This window comes from Bombus vosnesenskii, unplaced genomic scaffold (genome assembly GCF_011952255.1).
Source record: "Bombus vosnesenskii isolate JDL3184/JDL3185 unplaced genomic scaffold, Bvos_JDL3184-5_v1.1 scf7180000013753, whole genome shotgun sequence".
Classification (NCBI taxonomy): domain Eukaryota; kingdom Metazoa; phylum Arthropoda; class Insecta; order Hymenoptera; family Apidae; genus Bombus; species Bombus vosnesenskii.
This window is the reverse complement of record NW_022883205.1, coordinates 46,329-70,191: the sequence shown is the minus strand read 5'-3', so window position 1 is coordinate 70,191 and position 23,863 is coordinate 46,329. Positions and strand designations below refer to the sequence as shown.

At 35.9% G+C, this 23,863-nt stretch overlaps 1 long non-coding RNA gene across 1 annotated transcript; it reads right to left on the bottom strand.

Annotated features, from left to right (window-relative positions):
• Nucleotides 1-9,716: 9,716 nt before the first annotated feature.
• LOC117238911 lies at nucleotides 9,717-15,831 on the bottom strand. The gene is made up of 3 exons (XR_004494298.1): nucleotides 15,438-15,831; nucleotides 9,899-10,098; nucleotides 9,717-9,796 (listed from the first exon to the last, which is right to left on the bottom strand). It is a non-coding gene; the product is annotated as an uncharacterized LOC117238911 (long non-coding RNA).
• Between the last annotated feature and the right edge of the window lie 8,032 nt (nucleotides 15,832-23,863).

Sequence of the window (23,863 nt, the reverse complement as noted above, 5' to 3'; positions counted from 1 at the left end):
CAACTAAGCAAACAGAAGTAAAGGAATCTATATTTATCCATGTAATAAAACAGCAGGAAGGTTGTCTGTACATTGAATAAAAGGAAATAAAAGAGTCATCCAGGAGCAACTCATCAGCTATGGAGTTCAAACAATCTAATTTTTGGAATTTTTGTCTGGTATTTGAATTGTATACGCGTGCATGTAGAAGTCAACCAACAATGGTTATTGTTTACGTCATGTATATTCTGAAATTGAACTTTCTTATAGTTTAATATTTTTTATTACAGAGAATACCCTAACTGTTAATATAAAAAATATGTAGGTATTTCATTCATGATTATTCATTTGTTTAAATATTGTTCTGTATGCTAGTAGTCTATGCGAAGGAAGTTGCGAGCAAAAGCTAGTATTACATAGATAGTTCGACGTGTTATTCATATAGTAGGTACTCTAATAGGAATTGACTTCGAAACAATCGTTAAAAGAAACATGAAGACATGTGAAGTAGCAGGTGCAAAAATTAGAGTGACACAGATAACGATATTCGAGGAATGTTCCAAAGTAAATTCCACTTGAAGCAACGTGTCGATCTTTTTTCGCCAATTCTAAACAAATCATTCAAATCCATTCGATCTGCAATCGAATTTACATTGTCTCCCTGATTCACAGTTACATTGATTCTCTGAAGAATCATCAAGTGAAGTCTGTCCAGCGGAGCACGGGGTCGTTTTCGGAGATTCCCGGCGGGCCGACAGAAATTCGTACCGCGTAATCATTCGCGAGGATCACCGGGCTTGAGAAGCATAACGCGAGAATGCTGTATAGTGGTGCGTTCGCTTGGGAAGGGGTTAAGGCGGCAGTATCCTATAATGCAAGGCCCCGTAGAGCTGTCCCCACCACCGTAGCTTCTTCTCGCCGGCGAGCGGTAGAGGACGAAGGGAGAGCGAAGAGTGAGGGTACAGGGTGAGGGAAAGGTGATGGGGCTCCCTGAGCCGGCAGGTGGCCTTGTCTCACGGGGCCCCCATCCACGGGGCCCCATCCATGGAGACCCGGCGAGGATGAGAATCTCGACGGACACGCGCGCGCCACGAGATGGAAACGTAGATTACGCGGCCGTTCTCCTCGCTCCTTCTCCCTCCCTCACCCTCTCATTCTCTTTCTCTTTCCCTGCTCTCTGCCTCCTTGCGTTCTCGTCCTCGTCTTCGTCTCGTTTCCTCTTGGTCCCACAGGGGCCTCTGTTGCCTCGAACCAGGATGTCTTCTCCTCTTTCGGTGCTCTTGCGTCCCTCTCTTCCATCAAGCAACCAAGCGGCTCCAACCCCTTCCTCCTCTGTTTGTTTCTGTTACTCTTAGTCCGCGTATCTTCTCGGTTTACAAGCGAGGTGGACCCCGGGCACGGAGGACTTTATTTATTAAGACTTGCATTACAAATTGGGAGGAGTAAGAAGATATCATTGAAAAAATGTCAGTATTCGTATACCGCGTGCCAGTCGGAACGGCGGTGATAAAATCGTCGGTTTTTCTCGTTTTTGGGAGAGATATACACGGTTCCTCTTGTTTCTGTTTTAGCCTTGCTCGTCTTTTTTACCCGCTGTTTTGACTCTCCCTTTTTTTTTCTTCTTTTTTTTGCTCCTTTTCTTGTCTCGTTTCTTCTTCATCTTCCTGTTTCTCGTTTAGGTGATTGCGGGCTCGATTCCGCTGGCTTTTCGACCACGAGTTACACGTTGTTACGCGGTATGCTAAATTCCGGCTCGCGTGCGCAAGCTCAGCCCGCGCAACCTGTTACCGGGGTTATTTATTAAGCCTGCGGTTACGCGTCGCGCGTAGGAAGGCGTCGTTATTTTTCCATTACGTCTCCATCGAAAAAGCCATAGGAATGTTGCAGTTGTGTGTTCAAGGAAGGGGATATCCCTTGCGAGATCTTGCGATCACACGGTTTTCCACGCACTCAGAATTGATAAATCGCCGAGTAGAACGTAACTCGAGAAGGGGTGACTTTTTCGGATAAAGTCCGCTCTTAACTATACGGTCATCCAGTCTTGTTAATGCGACTTTATATTTGTTAACATGTTATTAATTGTTGGATAAACATACTTTTTCTTAATAAATCGTAATATAATCGTAATTTTGGTTTTCTGATGGGTAGATTTGATGAATTTGAATATATGTATATGTATAGCATTGTTGTATTCAATATTGTGATTAATTCAAGTAGAATGTTTTAATTATTAGTTAATTATTAGTGTTTTATTACTTGAGAATTTTGATATGTGGTTTAAACAGATTTAAAAAATGAACATATTTTGAAACATTTTGTATAATTCGTAAAAAATATAGATTTATTAGCATGCTTCTATTGAAATATACATGTACACGCATACACACAAACATTTAAGATTAAAGTGCATACAAAACTGTGCCAATTACCAATTGATCATATAATATTTTTCATGTTTCATTTGTATATGGAATATTTCTAGTTCTGTTTACTGGTATTTCTATTTTCTGTTTCACCAACAACCTTTTTAAAAGGAATATACATGGTAATCTTCTGGTTGTAAAGAAATGTTTACATTGCGCATAGTTAAGTTTTTTCGCTTCGTTAAAATTATATGTAGGCAGATATGCTGTCCATTGTCAGCTGACTCGTATTGGCCGTTATTTGGTCTCTTGTCGGTCGAGTGTTCGATCAAGTGTTCGATCGAGTATCTGAGTCAAGTTTGTTAATACTTGATTGCTACACTGTGTGCATTCTATTCTTATGGAATACCTAAAGGAATACCTAAAGGAATACCTAAAAAACCTAAAATAGTTGTGATGAACAATTGTGTTTTCTATATCTTAAAGTGTAATATACAATTTACTATATGACCTACATATTAAACTTAGATAAATATATAAAATATACACAGGCTCATAAAAGTATTCGGACATTCGGACGAATTTATTACATAATATTATACGGAATATTTTGGAATTTCATTAGCGCTGTTATCACACCCGACTATCATGATTATATTGTTTAAAAAGTTTCAAATTATGTATCGCAATATTCAGTATAACCATATTTAATATTTATTATATGTAACGGCTCTATACTAACTTTTTATGTGTTATGTACATGTATTTTCAGACGTGACCAATCTGATCATGATAGTAGTAATTATGTCATTACAGTGCTAATGGAACTTCAAAACGTACACAACATAGACAATATAAACGTAGAAGTTCTCTATGCTAAGAATTCAAATATTCAATTGTCGCGATACATCGTCATTTTAGTACTTTAATCTAAATTTAATCTAAACTAAGGGTTAATAAAACCAAATCGTTGTTAATTGGACAAACATTTCCAATACTTGTAACCATTAGATTGTTTACCAACCATCAACACGTCCAATCAAACACCAAAAATCAATCAAACATTTCAAAAGCCTCTACTAAAAAAAATGTATCCATATCCATATGATTTCTCGCAATTCTCAGTCAAGTTCACACTCGGAGCAGGCACATCCGCAACAGCAACCACGTAATAAATCAAACCAGCAGCTCGAGACATCGAGCCAACACGCGGCTCAACAAATAATAATAGTGAGTGTGCTCGCGCGAGATGAAGCATGTCACAAGGCCCCTTATTTTTCAGCGGGAGTTTGTCAAATTCTCCTGTTACTCGCTGCGCGGCACACATTTGTGTCTGCGATCCGTGCTCGAGTTCGCGACCGATCGTATATCTCGCGGTTTCAATCATGACGGATAATGACGTTGAGCGCGGGTTTGAGCTGTATCATTGCCGGTCGTGTAACTATAATTTAGTGACTGTAAATCACGACAGGTGCCTACGTTTTCAGAGGATAATTCGATCCAAGAGATGTCTCCTGCAACATCCCCTATATCTTATCTAATTATTATAATATACACGTGGGCTGCTATTATAATAATTAGATTACCAATTTTTATGCATTTATATGGAATTCAATGATGCAAAACTGGACCGAATGCCTATAATATACAAAAATATAGGAAACATCCAAAGTAAGAAGAAACATCCAAAAGTATTCGTAATTTTTAATAAGTAACGTGAGTCCTCCGTTTAAGTTGCATTTTTTAGTCGTGTCCATAAAAATATAAATTTGCATAATCATCTATAGTTTGATAATGACGATATGTGGCTTGGTTCTTTAGGGTGAAAGGAAAAATGAACGGTTTGTATAGCGATGTCTTTTTCGTTTGAAGATTCGTGTTGAAGGAAATTCGTACTAATATTTTGCAACTTGAAGGTTCCGTTAACTATACTATATTCTTCAGATCATTTATAATAATAAATGAATACTAGCACGTTTTCTTCTATCGTTAAAAAGGTTCTTAAGTTTGAAGAAAATATAAGATAGTCTTGATCTCTTGTTTCAACTTTATGCCACAATTTTCCTTAAGATATAAAAGTGCTGGGAAAAATTGATTTTAGTATTTTGTGACTTAAACGTTTCATTAATTTACTATGTACGTCTTGCGGATCATTTTTTACTTTATCCTGTTTTCTATCGTTAAAAAAATTCTTTAGTTTGAAGAATATATGTAAGGATCATGATTTTTCGTTCCAACTTTATGTTAAAATTTTTCCTCGAATATTAAAAGTATTCTTATTTTTTGAAAGTGATATCAAAACACGAAGACTTGTGATAAAGTTAAAATTGTAAAAGAATAAAAATGCTTTAAATAAAACTCTGAATTAAATATACTTGGAATATTCTTTAAAATAAGCATATTAATATTCTTCCAAAAAAATTGAAACAATTTAATTGCATATAAAAAAGAAGTAACTTTGTAATTTATACATAACTTAATTCCCATGGCATAACAAAACTATTCTTGTTATTTGAAGTTTCCGATTGTATGTGAATTGCCAAAGGTATAGTTCCATTCTTTTTCGTTTCATAGTTTTATTGTATTAGCCGACGTGTTTCCTGCTACGGAAATCATTCCAGAAAAATAATCCTCATGGGACCTGCTATTGAGTCTACGAGGATGGTCACTTTTTACAGAAACCTGGCCATTGAACGTGCCATGTTCTATTCCGTATTAGGCTCGTCTGTCAGCCACCATACTGGTCATGGATAAACACTTTACGCTTCCTGATAGCTTGTACATGATATTTTATTCTCGAACCCCATATCCGACTCGAACGTGTCTGTCATACGTGTGTTAATAATAGTTAGGATTATGTGAGAGCACGTTGACTCGCATAAAGTCGTATGAAGGACCATAAACCGTTATGGCAATGCACAGAACTGGATAGTAAAGGGATGACGCACTGGTCAGAACGACGTTTAATTGCGATTCTGGAACCTCAGTGACTTTATTGACCCTAAACGAGCTCCGGAATTCTCGTAATGGTACTTATACGACGATCGTGAAAAAATTATGGTCGTAGTGAAAGTTTCGGAAATACGATTTTCCATAAAATTTTTGAAACAGGCATTCATTATCTATTTGGTCGTCGCTAGAAATATAAATAATTACACCTTGAGTATGTTATAATAATATTATAATATATAGTAGGTTATAAAATTAAAGAATTTTTGAAGAAGATGTAGGTAGTAAACTAAAGTATGTGTCATGCACTACTGGTTGATCAAAATTTTGATTATTTTTCATCAGTCGAGATAAATTCAGAGATTTTTCGTCACAAATTTCACTAGATGTGACGAAGATATCCGAATAAAACATGTTCGCTATAACTCAGTGTATCAGACACATCTAATAAATTGTAAAGACTAAAGAAAAATATCATAACGTTTGGAAAATAATTTTCAATCAAATTATTATTTCCCGTCGAAATCAGCCGAAACGTTGATCGGGAAAGTTCGCGGCTTCATACGCGCGTTAAACATATAAACGTTTTGTTGTAGGATAATATGCATTTCCGTCGTTGACATCGGCAAGGACACTTATTATTCGCAATTGGATAAAGGGTCGACACGGGTAGCTTGACGAGACAGCGTCTAGACGTGGCTGACATCTTCAATTTCGCTTGCTCTTTCATGACGTCGTTTAAGAATGATACGTTCCTACGTGACATGCCGTTCTTACCGTCCGATATGTTTATTTCGGACTGGATTTACGAGAGTAGCGCGTCAGCCTCGTAGAAGGACGAAGATCGATAGGAATGATCACGATCTTGCGAATAAACTCGAGGAATAATAGATTCGCTTTACGCTATCGTTGATGTAATGTAATATGTGTACAGAAACCAAAGTAAAACGTTAGCCTTTGGACTAATTGAGTGCGATTCTTTTTTATTATATTTTACAGCCTCCGTCCATCGATATTTAATTTAACTTAATTTTATTGTTTTATTGAAACCCGTGAGAAGTGCGAAAACATAACGCGAACGTGTCGATATTTCTGTGCTATTAAAAGTTATCAATTTTTAAAGCATCAATTTTTTTATAGAGTATTCCCAGGAATTTATACTAACAGAAAGTACAAAGACTATAGAAACAATTTTTTGATTATTTTCCAAAATAAAATTTTAAGAGATTCATTTAAAAATGTTAAACGCAGTACTTTCATAGGAATTTTTTACATCGATTTATTGTATTAGCTATTTTGGAATTTGCTTTTATATATGTTGGTATAATAACGAATTTCTATATAATATTTAGATGAAATCTTTCTAGATTTCACCCTTAACCTCTGCGACCATTTTTCTCCTGTTCCGCCCCCTTTCGGCTTTCAATTCGACTGAAGATCGGCTGTTTGACGCGTAAGGATGATCTCAATTAAACGGGTTTATCCGAATCGACGGGGGGCCATAACCGGTGTACCAAGGGACAACGGCGTATCTGAATAAGAAATCAGAATACAGAGTGATCGCTTCACGGTGTTGTGAGAAAGGACACATGTCCAGAAAGACTTATGAATATCCTTGAATATCGTTCGTTCGGGGTGTAATGTGAATGCCCTTGCGACAATCGTTTTCAGCCACCTGAACTCTTGGAAGGGTAGCTGTGCGTTTTTTGTTACGTAACGCACTCTCGTTGCATCATGCGTGGTTTCTACCATTGAAAAACTCTAGCTTTGAGCCGTCAGGTGTTTACGAAGTTAAGGATTGTCGATTTTAACGAGAGAATTAACGAAAAATTAAAGAATTGATATTTCATTTATAAATTGAAGAAAGTGGTAAATATTTGTTTTATTTAGGTGTATGTACAAGTTTAAATACAGATTTTTTAAAATTTAGATCGCTACATTAGTCTTATTAGATTTTAATTTTTCATTAATTATATTTCTCAGCAACTTTGCATTGATTTATTCTATGAGTTTTGGATAATATAATCGATAGTAGATCATTTAGAATATTGAATTTAGTTCAGTTAATGAAAATTTCCATTAGAATTTTGAAACATTGATAGTCTAATGACTATACAAGAAGGTGTTCCATTAATTATGGATGATAAAACAAATCGAAAATATAAAGTACCATATTTTTATATAACGCTTCATTTTCAAAAAAATCGAGCTTGAGAATTTGTCAAATATACAGGGTCATTGGTAACTGGTAGTACTAGCGGGAAAGGGGTGATTCTACGCGAAAAGAGAAGTCGAAAATATAGAATAAAAATTTCTTTTTTTGTTTTGTTTTAATTTTTTTAAAGATCTACAGTGAGATCCGTTATAACGAGACGTGATAAGTGCACGCGTACCGAGCGAGAATTCAAAGTCGATTTTCTCGAAAACAAGGCCTCAAACGAAAAATTTTTATTCTATATTTTCGACTTCTTTTTTCGCGTAGAATCACCCCCTTTCCGCTTGTATCATCAGTTACCAACCACCCTGTATAAGCTTACTTATACGAGTACTTGTATTTGAACTTAACTAGAACGTCTTGTTTCCGAGAAAATGAAATTTGAAAAATCGAGTACGCGTATACTGGATCATAGTACACAGTATTAGATATAGTAATTTTTAACTATGATAGCTACAAAAGGTATTGGCATACTCCCTTATCTTCTAATGAAGCGTCTTTTATCAGATTGTGCAAGTTATTTTCCTAAAGTTAGTTATTAACCTAATATTAACCTAATAAATATCCTAATATTAAATTTTTGTAATGTCATGAGAATAACACTAAATGATACACGATAAATTTAATATACTTAGACATCATTAATCTAAATAGCATAATAAATACGATGGTGTGCAAATACTTTTTGTAGTCGCTATAAATAATACATCCAAACTCTATCTTCTTCAAGATGAAGCCTTAAATGGAAAAATTATGTTCCACATTTTAGGGCTTATTTCCTAAGGCTTATTTATTTCATGTAGCATAAATCTCCTACTGATTGTTTACCAGCAGTCGACCGGTAATTAGCTAAGCAAATTTTTTAATTCGATTTTCCCGAAAGCGAAGCGTATTTGCATGAAAAAATGTTATTTTGACCATATCCTGGAGTTATTTTTTTTCGTTAAATCACCTCTTTGTCTATCGTCCCGTGGTTACAGCCTGTATAACCAAAATGTAAGTTGTTCGTAATTCAAGTAGCCTCAGGCAACGTTACGTATCGGTCACAAATAGGACGCAACAATAGATGTGGCGTGCAAAAAGCGGAGTGTTTCGAATGTTGGTGAGCGTAGTTGGCGACTATCGTCGGAAAGGCACGGTAAGAGGGTTAGAAAAGGAGCGGTGTGGCTTGAATTGATGAGCAAAAACCAACGAAATCATGAGCGATTGCTCAGGCTGGAGCGGCAGCACGCATCTCTCCGCTCCTTTCGCCGCTGCTGGCTGCAAAAGCAATTTTTTCTCGGTGTCGTCGACGCCGCCAGTCGTTAGCTGCTTTTTCCGAACTAATCTCAAGGGGTATCCCTTCCAGTCCAACCACGCCGCTGTATTATAATGAGGTGTGGATTGTAAATGAAGCTTAATGACGCCGACGTCGCAAGGTCATTTTTCAGCGTTTCGCCGTAAAGGAAGAGAACGTGTCGCCAACAGAATGAGTTTCACTATCGCAATTAATATACCGGATAGGTTTATTTGTTTAACGAACGTGCGTGCTTTCATTTCGTGATTTGACTGGCTAGTTACCTTTTTAGTTATATGAGATATCTGAAGAGTTTGGAAAAACGCAGAAATATAAAGTAATTGTTGTGTAACGTTTCAAGAATGCTCCGAATTTTACGATAGAGTTTCGAATAATTTTATTTGCGTAGAATTCTGAAGTTTGGGTTTAAGATCTGGATTGTAGATATGTATGTAGTTAAATTGTAGATATCACATGAAATGTACTAGCTCTGACGATTAATCTTTCATATACGTAAATGTTACATGATGAAAATTACATATAACACAAAGAAAATTCTACTGTGAAATTTCGAAATAATACGTAAGATTTCTAGAAAAATTAAAATACTTTTATTATTAACTACAGAAAAAAGATTTGTAAAATTGATGTTAAAAAACCCATATTTCATGTTACAACTTACAATCTAAGAGATATTTTCTTCGTTATCTTAGTTTATTTTCAATATATCTTTTTCAGTTTTGCAGTTATAAATTCTTCAAATTCTAGAATATTCCTTTTCGAATTCTATAATGACGAATTATTTGCTATATGAAATTTCAATGAAACAGGATTAATATTTAAATGTTTCTGTATATCATTCTACATTTCCGCTGTTAATGTTCGAAAGTATGAAGAATACGATGAACACGAAGTGCACGAATTTACGACGAAGACAAAGTTTTTATTAGTACGTGTACGTGACACTTTTGATGAAAGGAAATGTGGTCAATGTATTCGCATCCGTTACACTTGCTGAAAAAAGGTAAAAAAGGATGATGGTAAACAGCAGCCAGCTGGTTCAATTGGGGTTGAAATTATTTGAATATACGAGTCATTTATCAAACGTGAAATTACCTGGATGAAACTCGTTCTTCGAGTGGGGTAATCTTCTTTCACGGAGCACGTGACAATTCTCGATTCGTGACAAAACGTGTTGGAAGTTGGGAGCACCGAGCAAAATATGTGCCTCGTTTGAAACAGAGCCTTGTCATTTTATTTGAATATTTTAATATCCAGCTCTTACATCCCCTTTTAAGAGACAACTTGGACATATCCTACAGAAACGTATATTTAAGTATTTATTCTTTGTCTTCTATTTATATTCTTCAAGAATGATTTTATTATAAGCAAACAAAGGTAATAATGATTAGGCATTACCAAACAATATCTTGAAGTCTGTGCGAAAAATAATATGCATTTAACAATTGTGTCTTAATATCTTTATATCGTCATGTTTTGTTTTAATACAGTGTCGCTCATGAAAGTTTGCTCAATTTATATTGACTCGAGTTATATTTATATGCATAAATATTATATAAATATAAATATAAAATAAATGATAAAATGTATATAATTTATATATGTATATAAATGGTAAAATATATGAATTAATAGCAAATGATTGTATTGCAGATTTTTGTGCAATTATGAGAAATGTAAATGTACAAAAATGCATAGAATGCACATAAGGGACAAAAATGTATAAAATATCTAAAATACCCGCTATAATATTTATTGGCTGAAACAAATCTCTGCCTGGGTCCTATTTCTGTAATGATCTTCATAAAAATATGAATTTGCATAGATATCCGCATTCTACTAGATAGATCAGAAGCAACTTACTATCTCCTTGTAGTTAGACACAATATCTATATCATATGAAATAGTAATTGTTTATTTTAATTGTTTATCATTGGTATGTTAAACTTAAATACGTGACTCATCCAAGTGTTAACATATTTGAAATATTATTTTTAGAATTACTCAGAATAATTCTTCTATCAGTTCGAAAGAACCTTCTCTATTTTATATAGGTACATTGACAAGTAAACGAACTGAAGGTAACTCCTTAAATGATAAAACTGTATGATAATGTTTGACATTTACAGATGCCAGTTCCCTTATTGCATGTTACCTCTCAAAAATAAATTCAAAACAAAAATAATATAAGATCTAACAAAGTATAAAGTCATCTTGAGTCTTCTTGTCATTGCTTTTGTAACTAAATTATATTGCATTAAAAGAAACAAATGTGCGTATACTTTTGAACGGTAGTATATGTAGCTATCCTTCAAAAAATCGAATACGACTGATCACACATGTTCGACAGATTCACTGGAACAATCGATCATCGGATAGAATAAAGCAAAAGCAAAATACTTAAAATAACTCGGCTCGGGATCGTTGATTTGCCTCCCCCCCCCCCTCCCCACTTCGTTGACAAAGGGACAATGAGAGTACATTTCACCAGATATAATAGTTGAACCCCTCGAGTGCAGCGTACATCGAATCCGTTACACTTGCTGTTAGTGGTAACACAATGAAGGAAAGAGGAGAAAAGAAACGAAAACAGCAAGTCCCCCTAGTTGTCAGTCTGTGCGCCACTTGGGGCGAAATGAGATAGGGGAGCTCGCTTCCGGACCAGTTTTCGAATCGCCTTGTTATGAAGTGTCGCCACTTAAGTATCGCATTTGTATACGAATTGCTCGCTTGCGGTTCTGGATCGGAACTCCCCCCGTTCTTTTAAGCTCCAACCACATTATATCGTCGTTTAACTTGATGCGTGAGAAGGGAAGATCGCGAATGAACGTCGTTTTTAACCAGAAGAAACGGAAGCGAGAGGCAGAGAAGATTCGACTCGAATTGTTCAGGATTCGTATAAATAAAAACTGCAACAGAGAGTTCGGCTGTAATGGTTAACAATAACAATCTGGACTTCGTCGTTGCATCGATCAGTGGTGGTCGGTAAGCTCGACGAAATATCTAAGGAACGATTGAAAAAAATCACGTAGGTTCACTGAAGCGATGGAATCGAGTGTACCGTGAGTGGAATCAAAGCTTAATACATTTTATATAATTTGAAAATTGATTTGAACATGGGGAAAATTCGCTACACTGAATTCGTTTTTAATATTTGTTCTTCGTTTTGCAAATTGTGAGGTTACATGAAATATTTTATTACTTACTTCATAACTTATGAAGTTTGGTGATTCTAAAATCTTGATATTTAAATTTGTTTCCTTCTCTTTCAAAATTCTTCGATATTCCAACATCAATCATAATTCGTAACGAAAGCAACATTTTATTTTCACTTTAATTATACCTGTTTCAATTAACTAAATATACAAACAAGAAACAGGATTATTATCTCCAGTGAATATATAGATTTCTATAAGAAAATGCCTAAAAGAATATTATTAGATTATTTATGCAAATCCATATTTTTCGGAATGTAATTATTCATCTATTAAATACTATAACTATATCTTTCATATTTTATATATTTTTGCATAATTCGATATTTCGATATTTTGTACATTTCGTGCATCTTTGCATCTTCGAATCTTCCATAAATGCATCAGAACTCACAGTCTAGATATAACAAACAAATAACATATGTATCGTAGTAATATTTTCTATCACGCGCGCAAGTGGGAACTTGATCCCATCACTAGCCGCGTACGAGACGAAATTTGTTCTCGGCTTCCATTCCAAGATACGGTGCAGCTGCACGAATGATGTTGTCCCGGCGAATTCCGTAATATCAGAGGAGCCTGGGAAATATTTCTTCGTTCGGCGGTCTGCTTGCTCGACGAAAGGAGCCAGAATTGGTTTTTGCGCGAAGTCACGGACTCATCGAGCAGCAACCTATCGATTTACAATGAGCGATCGTCCGCGTCGTTGAAACCTGGCCCTTGATAAAAACTAGTATTGGATTAACGCGCACACGGAGACCCTGAGTTTTTCGGCAAACCGATCAACTTCGGAAGAAGAGATTGAAGTTTATGAAGATGTTTCGCTCTTGTAGACACATGTCAGCCTCTCTCGATTCTTATGCTTTCCAGCGAAAGTCCATCTTCTTTATTCCCTTCCTAGGAATTCGAAGACTTTCTCATTCAGTTTTAATAACGTGTAACGATCTTCGGTCATTTTTGTTTCGATCGAACTTTCGTTTAACTCGTTGCTTCACGTACTCTTTTATCTCTTTATTTTTCGACTCAGGTTTCTTTCTGATTATTTCATGATATGCAATATTTTTTTAAATTGTCTGTTGTTTCCTTACGAAGACTGTCTTTTATAAAATCAGAATCTTTTCTTTTTTTGCTATTCTTTATTATTTACTATTTCACGGGCAAGCAAGTAGTCACTGTTGAACATATTTCCTTTCGTATCTCAAATATTGTAACCTCTTCCATTACTTTCGTAACTTGTATAACTTTGATAGATAACATTTTTGCAATGTATTTTATAGAGTATGAAATTACGATACTGTTATTTCATAATCTTCAGTAATTATAGAATGAAAATATACCCGCGATATCTTCTCCATTTTTGAAATGAATAAGAGAGCCAAAATTTACAGCCGAACAAAGATCATAGCCGCGCAAGAATATCCATTCCCACTTATCAGCTTCTAAAGCACACGACGCGGCGGTGACGCTCCTTTGGAAACAGCTGATTGAGTCTGAAAGACGTGGCTTCTCTTCGGCGTTAAAGTCTTCATCAAGAGTCCGTCGAATCGTTTCCGTATCAATACCGACAGGTTACCTATATACCGTTGGACGGTCTAAGTGGGAAAATAAACGAACGCTATATCTCGTTAGCCAGTTGGAGGCTTTTATCTTGGCGTGGATGCACGTTGCGTTATACCGTGAAATGGAGTCTCGTCGATGGAAACGATGTTGAATTTCAGTCCTCTTCCCATTCTTGACTCCCTCCCGAGGCCTCCATCATGGCCGTGATAAGTGGCTGCCGTTTGCACCGTGGGCGCCAGAACAGTTCCTCTTCCTTTTTACCGAAACTTCATTTGTACAAGTCATTAAGGACCTACCGGGGTAGACGAGATCGAACACGGCTCTCAGGAAACCCGCTCGTTTTTATTTTGCTCCCTCTCGCCTCCATCCTGAGCCAAAGAGGACCCCGTGGGAGGTGGACGGATCGCTTTTGATTTAGAAAGGATGAAATTCTTGCTCTCGGTGAGTAATCAATGTGGGATAAATTGTGATGCGTTAAATTAGACGCGGAAGGGGCGGGTTTACGGGGAATAAGATGTTGATTGGTTTTTGATTAGAGAAAGGTTGAGAAAAGATTCGTAATTGATGGATGAAGTTGTGCACTTTAAGGATAAATATTGGAGATTGTATAGTAATTTAGCAGGTAAAAAGGAGTGTTTCGTATGTTTTTAATCGATGTACACCGCCAGTCATACATTTTCGTTACGTTCATTGAAAACCTCTAACAAATTTTATTTCATTCAGGATTTGATATTATAATGTACATTGAAAGATACGTATAGTACGAATGAAGTAACAAATTTATAATAAGATACTTGGAAAATAAAAGCAATGAAAATACAGTTTCTACTAAATATCAGCCGATGTCCTATAGTCTTTCTTTTACAAAGGTATCTTTTACCACAATGCAACTTTATGCAAACATGAAACCTATTCTGTCAAATGTTGTGGTCCTTATCTTAATAAAATAAAATGGATCACACATAATTCAATAAAATAATAATAAATATGATAAAAATAAATGTGTAATTTTAAAAATAATAAATTTTAAAAATAAAATAAATATGAGGTGGATTAAACGTATAGGTTTGTTTGATAAAGAAACGAGTATTAAAATAAGTACAGAGATAATGCATGCCAGTGATAAACGTCGTTCGCTCAATGTTACTATGCCGATGGAAGAAAGGACAATAATATCCTACCTTAGAGAGTGCGTTCATATATTTATATTGACGGACGTTACCACAAAAAGTTAACCTTGTTATGTAACTCTGGCTGAAGATTACAAGAAACGGCAATAACAATCTGTTCAAATTTCATTTGCCTCTAGACCTTGTAAACCAACACAGTCGTTAGTATTCTAAGGCACAATAATACGGGTCTCTGTCAGATTTGAATTTTCCGTTGCCACTTGAACTTTTTCTACGCTAATGTACCAGTACGGTTAAAAAAAATAATGATAAAATATGATCGGCAGTCTATGCATTTCACACTTTATAGTTATATATTTGAATCGTTCGATGATCGAGAAAAGAGGAAGAAAAAGAGGAAACTCGTTACGACCTCCGATGCAGCGGTTATGGCACAATTCACGAGATATAACAATGTGCCACAATTATATCAATTTTGTCTCTACTTATCTTAGCAGATTGGTATGAAAAATAGCATAGAAGAAATGTTTACGATCTTTACTTTACAAAATAACATTCTAAGAAATACAAGTAACGCTTTACTTAATTTTAACTAATTATATATAACATGTTATAACTAACACAATGTGTTAGTACGGTTTGTGTCTACGGTTGAGTGAAATGAATATATGCTATATACGAAACATATGTATATGCAAATGTCTTATAATTTATAATTGCGTCCCATACCGTATATTCAGAAAGGCCATAGAGTATAAAAGTCGCGTCGTCGAAAGCTTTCATCTTGCCTCTGGTGCTTCGGTGGTTGAATCACGAGCTCTTTTTCCCCCAGTCAGAGCCGCATGCAGTATGCGTAGTATGTTATCGCACAATGCGACCGTAAATGCATTTATCGGATTGACCATGGAGACAGGCCAGCGAAACGGCCACGACGTATATCTTGGCAGGCATCTTCGGTCGGAGAATTCCGAATAATTTGCTTCGCTCGTTGCCAGAGATTTAGGCTCCATAATACCGGGTGACTCGTTCGTTGACCGAAGGAGAAACTCGCGTTTGTGACGATAAAACCGCGGCACGCCGGATAATCATGGATGACGCGGCGCGGCGGAGGATTCCGCGCATTCGTCAGGCGGCGATTATTTTACACGCGCGCGTCACGACCGATTAGGGCAACGAGACTAATCGGCATCCTTAAACGGCGAGCCTGCGCATTCTTCTTGCCGACGCGACGAGCGAGCAACCGATGTCGCATGATCGTGTGAGAAAGAAATGGAGGAGAGAGTTCTTCCCGAGGATCGTTGAAGGATAAATTGTGATAAATATGGCGAAGTTAGGGATGTTTCTTGCAGGTGGATTAAAGTTGGGAAAGAATTTGATATTGATTAGGGGAATTTGAGGTGGACCGAGTTTGTTTGGGTGGCATTTTATGTATCTGCGAAGTTCGGAGTGGAAGAATGGGCAAATTTGTAATTATAGATTAGTTAAAGTTTAGTCTCTGCTTAGAAAGAGTATTTGCATTTGAGCTGAGTTAATTTGATGTTTAGATGACGTCTTATATACAAGATAATTTGAAAAGTCTGAAATGAAAGGATGGAATTTTGCCTAAATAAAGTTAGACGAAAAAATGTTGAACCTTGGTTGGAATATTTTGTTTCATTTACTCTTAGGTAGACATCTCATTTATTTAGTAGAAATCCCACTAGAAAGATTATAAGATAAACAACGATTAATATTTTGCTTACGATGTTCAATGGATTATACTGGTACTGTAGTTCAGCAAATACTAATTCCATAAAAAGGCTACATTTCCATACGAACTTCCTAAATAGCCTAATATTTCATAATATTTGTTAAACGAATTATAAGGCTAGAGACGATTAAAAAGCGTTGGTATCCAGCCATTATTCTCTTATATTTTTCGAGTGCTTTCCACGGACGATTACATCGCGAGAAATTGTCTCATGACGAGCGGTTTCACCAGTTTCATTCCTCCACGTGGACAAAAGTGACGCGAGAGAGAGAGGCAGCCAAACACGTCGGGATGATTTTTATCAGGATTCACTTCTGCCCCAAAAATTCCAGCGAGATTCGCCGAGTTTTTGGTTCCAAGCGATTAGGCTCGAAGATACAAGGCCGAAACAAACAAATAAGAACAAGCGTGGCCGGCTACCTACTATTCTCTACGTTCACCATGAATCCTCCCGGTGTCTTGTTGTCGGTTCGTGCCGAGGCAGGTGCACACCACCGTAGAATTACTCGAATGTGACAAATATGCCAAACATCTTCGCTTAGGGGAGTAGAGAGAATAGAAATTTTTTATTCCTCCTCTTTTTTCGCCGCTCTCGCAAAAATCGAGCCATTGTTTTCTGTATCCGACTTCTTTCGTTCTTTCTTTCTCTCTTTCTTTCTTTCTTTCTTTCTTTGAACGTTCCTGTCTATTCTTGGAAAGTAGTCGGGTGTGGTCAAATATTTTGTACTTCTAGTCAGTTTGAAAATTTAATATTTCATTTTTATATATTCTGCTTGGTTTTAGAATTTGTAATAAATTGTATTGAATAGTTTTTTATTCGTTTTATGAAAATTTACAAACATTGGTAATTGGGATGGAAATTGATGACGGATGTTACGTTTTTCCTGTGTCGTAATTTCAGTTGGTTTTTATTGGACGGCTTCAATTCAAATACATTATATTTGGATGCATTGTATGTCGACTGTGACATGTATAGCAAACGACGATTTTAGCACGGTCATATACCTTTTGCATTGTCACGAAACTCCAAGTTGAGTGCACTCGAATTTCAGTGAAGTCGAGAAGGCGTTCCGGTTCCTCCCATTGTCGCACTTTCAAATTGCTTGCCGCTATGAAAGACATTATACTTCTTGGTTCTGCCTTTGAGTCTCTCAAACCCAGTGGTTCTCTTTTTTATACACGCAAAAAGCCTTATAGTATCATATAAATATAAATATAAATCGTTTGGTTAAATATAACAGTTAAAACATGTCGGAATAAATATAGAAATATTTCTCGAAAAGATTGAAAGACGAAATTTTGATTTAGCTTAGAGGATTAAGAACGAAGGTGATCTGCATTCGCAGTTAATAATATAATTCACAGTTAAAGTCAATATATTTGGAAAATGATTCAAACATGATCGTCAAAATCTCTTATTTTATTTGAATAATATAATCAACTCAAATGAGATATTATTTAAAAATAACTTATTTGAGTTTCCACCAAAATAAAGTTACTTTTTCTATGTTATTTCTAAGATTCAAATAATAAATTAATTAAAATAATTCATTACTTCAAATTGTTATTTTTTATTTCATTCCGAATAACATTTTCTCAAGGCTGGACCAAGGTATTTCAATATCTAAGCGATTCAGTTACGTACATTTAACATTGTTCAGAATTTCATTCGTTCGAAACTTACCTTACAAAGTGGAAGTCGCAGTGAATGTTGTTTGATTTCCGTTTTGCGAAAAGGTTGAGGATCGTTTTGAATAGAACAGAACAAGAGTTCTGAATGAAAAGTCATTCAGGATAAGACTCGCCCACGGTTTTGGAGTTCATTGATGCTTAAACTTCATCTTTGGCGGATGGTCCATCTGCAGCCAACCATGTTGCTACGTTCTCGTTACAACCCATGGCGGGGATATTGTAGAATAATTCGAAGTGAATCGACTCCCATCGTTCTTTTATTGGCTAAGTAATTGTCGAGCCTAGTACCTCGAGAATTGCTTCTTCTCCTATTTTGCGGCTTTTCCAGAAATGGGCGAAGGTTATTGCTGTTTTCATTGACATCCTCTGAATATCCTATTGGGAAGTGAAGTTTTCCTCTTCTAAAGGCACTTCTGCCGATCTTATATATTATGCTTTAGAGCCTATTGAGAGTGGTATATACAGATACTTGTATAGTAGAACCATGATCTTCCAGTGAAACGTAGAAAAGATCGTAAAGGTCTAAATAAAAAGTTTAGAAAATTTATATTTTTTATGATATTTTGGAACAAAAATGTTCAGGAAAAAGTATACATTTTCATATTTTCCAAATAGTCATCAGATATTAAAATTTTTAAATTTTCAAAGATTCATGTTCTTATTTAAATGATGCAGATTTCGAATTACATAATATTATTTGAATTTTCAGTCTCCCTAGTTACGACTTTTTCAGTTTCGAATATTCGAATTTTCAAATTTTCAAATATCTGGATTATCTAAATTATCCCAGTTTGAAATTATTATTATTTGAAGTTTTTAGAAATTACACGTTCTAAAATTTTCTAATTCATTTCTCGAGTTATCTTAAATACTATTTCTCTTATATTCTTTAATCACTTTCATATTTGTAATTAATTTTCATTCAAACACATCTTAAACTTATCTAAAGTTGCATCTGCATCTGACCGATGCATAATCGTTTCATGTTTCCGTCTCTGCGTATCTTTTTTTGACCGAACATATCGCGTAACCTTCTGACTGACTGACGAAGAAAAACGCGAAATTCATTCAAGATGCGAGATATCGCCATCAATGAACCTTTGCAAGGGACTCTTCTTATGAAGAGTCGAGCGACCGACTTTGTAGTGGCAATTCATTCACTATTTTCTAAAAATTTGACACGCTTCAGTGCTCTTTGCGAATTTTTCGAGGGTCTGAAAGAGATAGATGATCAATGGTCAGTTCGCTCAGACCGTCTGCTCGAAGCGATAAATAAAAGTACCAAACAATAAGTAGCTCGAGGCTGGGGTAACCAAACTGCCGTTTTGCTGAGAAACGAAGAGTTTCCAATGGCCGTCGAATTTATTCACGATGTTTTAAGTATCTCTTTGTAATCTCATTTAAAGAACCTTCACTAAAGACGGCAGAAACGATATCAATGGAGATTTTAATAAATTTAGGTAGCTTTATTAAACGACTTTTACTTTTTATAGAAAATGTTTTATAAGAATGAAACATGACAAACATGAATTATGTTTATTTACTTATTTTTATCATTTATGTTTATTTCTTTATTATTATTATTTATTAGCAAATTATGAGCTTATACACTCTTATACTGCTCTTTGAGAAACTTTCTCTTATTTATGGGATAACTTCCGTCACATACATTTTTTATCATGATGAATTGCGAATACCATTTTGAATCAATAGAATAAACTAAGATGTTTTTCTTTTCCAGCGGTTTTAATAAAACGTTGGATAAATCAAAATGTTTTTCATCGTTATATATACATTAAAATTTTGTTTATGCTCATAATTCACGATAAGCTTCACCATTCCGAACCTCTTCTCTCGTATTTGTTTATTACATAAAATATCCTCCAGCGAATACAAAACTCTGTTTGAAACTACCAATTTGATACATCAAACATTCGCCACCTACCGAATTAATAATTAAAAAGGTAGGAACGCTTCCGTGACTCTGCCTACACGTCTTCTAGAACTACAAGAAGCATGCATATTAAATTTCCAAACTTACCCGACTTCAGCATATTCAATCACTCGACCAAACACTGGCCGATCTCCCTCAGCACAGCGATACCCGCTAATTTCGCTGTTCTCGCGTCGAAAAGCGCTCGTTACTCGACGTTCATCCCTCTTGGTCGTACGTCCCGCTGTGCAATCTTCTTCTCCACACTGACAGCCAGTGGTACGTCCGTCGGTATATCGTCGAAATTAAAAAAAGTCAAATAGACCGGCACGCTCGATGCACCAGCTGCTTCGTCTCGCCGCACCATAGCTTAGACGTATTTTCTCGCTTCTCGAGAAGGCACGTGGGTGGCGGCGTGGCACTTTGCCGGTTTTATGAGGCCCTTAAGAATCGTCCCAGGGCCCGTACCTCCCTCTCCTTTGCTCTTTCTTCGATACGACGGGACGCGACAGTTCGTTCGCTCTTGGTCTCGTTGTCCGCGCGTCTTTCCCTCTTGCCCCGCGCGTGCTCCAAACTTTTTGTAGAGTCGCCATTACTCGACAAAGTCCTTTGCCCGTTTGGGACCCTTGATGGATGCCCATTGCGTGGGCATCGTCGTTCCACTCTACCCAATGGGCTGCGACCGAATCCACGGTCGGTTGCTCTGCACGAAAAGGCACGCGTCCAGCTTTGTAAATCGTCCTGCTGCCATGCGACCAACCCAAGCTGCCGCGAATTTACGAAAGGGAAAACGCAACAATAAGTTTGGTACTTTGTTTAGCGAGCCAACCTCGTCAAATTCTTCCTTCTTCGGTTACTTCTCTTTCGCTTCATCTTCTTTTTTCTTGGATTGTATTTTTTTTTTCTTGCTTCTGGCAGTGTCTCTGACAGATATACGCACCCTACGGAGTCGTACTGCTTACGGTCACCTTTCCAGGAGATTCAACAAAGAATCGGGAGTAGTATAGTTATTATTTTACACTGGTTGTGTGGATTTTTGTCGTGAAAAGAGTTGTGGTTTTGAGAGAGGAATCAAAATGTAAATACACAGGCTAGCGGAAGTATTCGAACGCTTGCAGGCACCTTTTATGAATATGTTACGTGTGTTATACGAACCATTTTGAAATTTTACTGGCACTGTTACAAGATTTCACTATCGCGATTATATTGATAAAATTTGGAAGAAATCTCAAAATAAATGTAGAAATTACGTGATATTTAGCATAAGTATGTACATGTGCGCTTTGCAGACATTAGAAAGGTATTTAGACAGTCAATTATTTAATATCTTCAAAATACCTATTCATCCTGCGTACTAATTTTTTACTAAACATATGTTTGAAAGAAATATCTTGTAATTTCTATATACATTCTCAGATTGGTTTCAAATTCTATCGATGTAATACATTTTCCTCCAACTATGAATATTTAGCTACAAAAAATACGAATGCTTCTAAATGAAAATATAAGCAATAAGTATCAATATATTCATCCCAAGTTTCAGTGATGAAACGAAACTTGGACATCGATCAATTCCATAAACTATCGTAAAAGGCAGAAAAAATGACAACATTACGAATGTTACTTTTTAAAGTTCACATTGGAATTTATGATTGTTTATACGACCTTCTTTCGACGAATCGTTTCATGGGAGAGAATTATGCATTTTTTTTAATTGAACAATAATTATATTTTTGGCCAATAAACTTGAGAAATTGAGGAAAATATAGACAATTGAGTCATACACTTACTTACAGTTAGGTCGAATACAGTACTGTCTTTGTATTCGTTGATTTATACAAGAGGGTATTTAAATATCGCGTAGCTCATTTTACGAGAATATGTACCATTTATTGTAACTTGAAAATACGTAAACAATTTCTTCCTAATAATAATGTCTAATTGCACAATGGATCTTTAAGGAAGAAGGGGTTGTCCTCTTTGTTTCTTAAATTCTGTGCGGTCTTCCTTATAGCATCCAATGTATTCTCGTAATATCTACGACAATTAATACTAATAAATATTTCACGATAACTTTTACCCTTTCCCTACGATAAACTTTAAGTTACCTTCCATCAAAACTAATACTCTTTCCTTTTCGTAGCATTAAATTTTTTGGTGTATCATAAAACTATCGGTGATAATTTTTTCTGACCTTTATTATATAAATAAATCATATGAAATAAATCTGTTTCATTGCTCTAATTGTTTCTAAGGATTGCTAGATCGTAGAACGTAAACAAGTATCGAAATATTAGCGTGATATGAAAATACGATGATATTTGAAAAATCTACCGTATAATTAAGTCCTATTGTTAGAAAGATGATGTTTGCGTATTTTTAAGCTCTAATAAATAATCCATATTTTCGTAAAATAAACGACACACTACTTAAATCATTCCTTTTTATACGAAGCAATAAATACAGTGCTGCGTCCGAACATGTAATGTAATGTATGTAGATATGTAAGTTCATTGCACGATTGTATAAAATAGAAGAGAAATTTATCGTAACATTTCAACGAATTTATCATTCAATAAGATATTCCACTCGGAAGATCTTTCCGTCGGAAATCTGATAGTGGCGAGCTCATTGTCAGTAAACTCGGATAAAATCAAGGTAACCAAACGAATGTAACACCTACCTAGTCTTAATTTCCGTGAAACGATTATTGGATCAAGATCGGGCGATTCGGGCGTCGTTACAGCTATTGGAATTGAATCCTCTAGAAGCCGTGTAAGCCACACTGTATTTGTTCGCGTGCACGCGAATAGTTGTCAGGATGACCAAGGTACACCCACGCGACGATAATAAAGTCACAGCCGATTCGCTCCTGTCGCTTTACCACGGATAAGGGGTAAAATATCGTCGCGTCGCCGTCAAGACGACGATCTCTTGGCAGAAATTCGATCTTCGCTGCGATTTTTTTCTTTCCTTCCCCTGGAACGTTCAACATACTCCGTGACGCGACACCACGCCGCGTCGGAAGAGATATTACAATGTAATATGCAAAGCGTACGCCTTGAGAGGATCTCTCTTAAGTGATTCCTCAAGTTCGCGATCCGCTCGAGTGCAAAGACGTGTCCGGGTCCGATAAACGAACTCCTCGTTGCGTCACTAAATTTCGCGAAATAAAATTCGACCCGTAACACTTTTTGTGAGCAACTTGTCCGTGGTCTACTGTTTATACAAATTTGTATTTTTTTTCTCTTATATTTATGCAAATAGATTAATAAAAATACATATTAGTAAAACTTGAAATGAATCTGAAAATATACAGTGACTCGCAAAAGTCTTCGAATAGTTAGCAAAAAGGCTTTTTTGAATTACGTGCATTATACTGTACGAAACTTTTTGAAATTTCCTTAGTACCGTAACGAGACAGGACCATCGTGATTATAATAGGAAAATTTGAATGAAATCATAAAATCTATGTACAAGTTACAAGACATTTATCGTAAACAAACGGTTAGTAAAAAGTTAGTATGCTAAATGAATAATCACTTAAAAACGCAATTAGCGTCCAAGATGATCTCATTAAATATCGTGGCTTATTAATATAGTGAATCATTGATTGTTCAAATACTTTACGAACTGTATACTTCCAATAATTATCTTGTAATTTCTATATGTATACGTATGTACATATTTAGAACCGGTTAAAATTTTTTTTGCTGAAGTTATCTACCAATAGATACCGATAGATATAGTAAAGATTATAAACCTATTATTGCCAGAAAC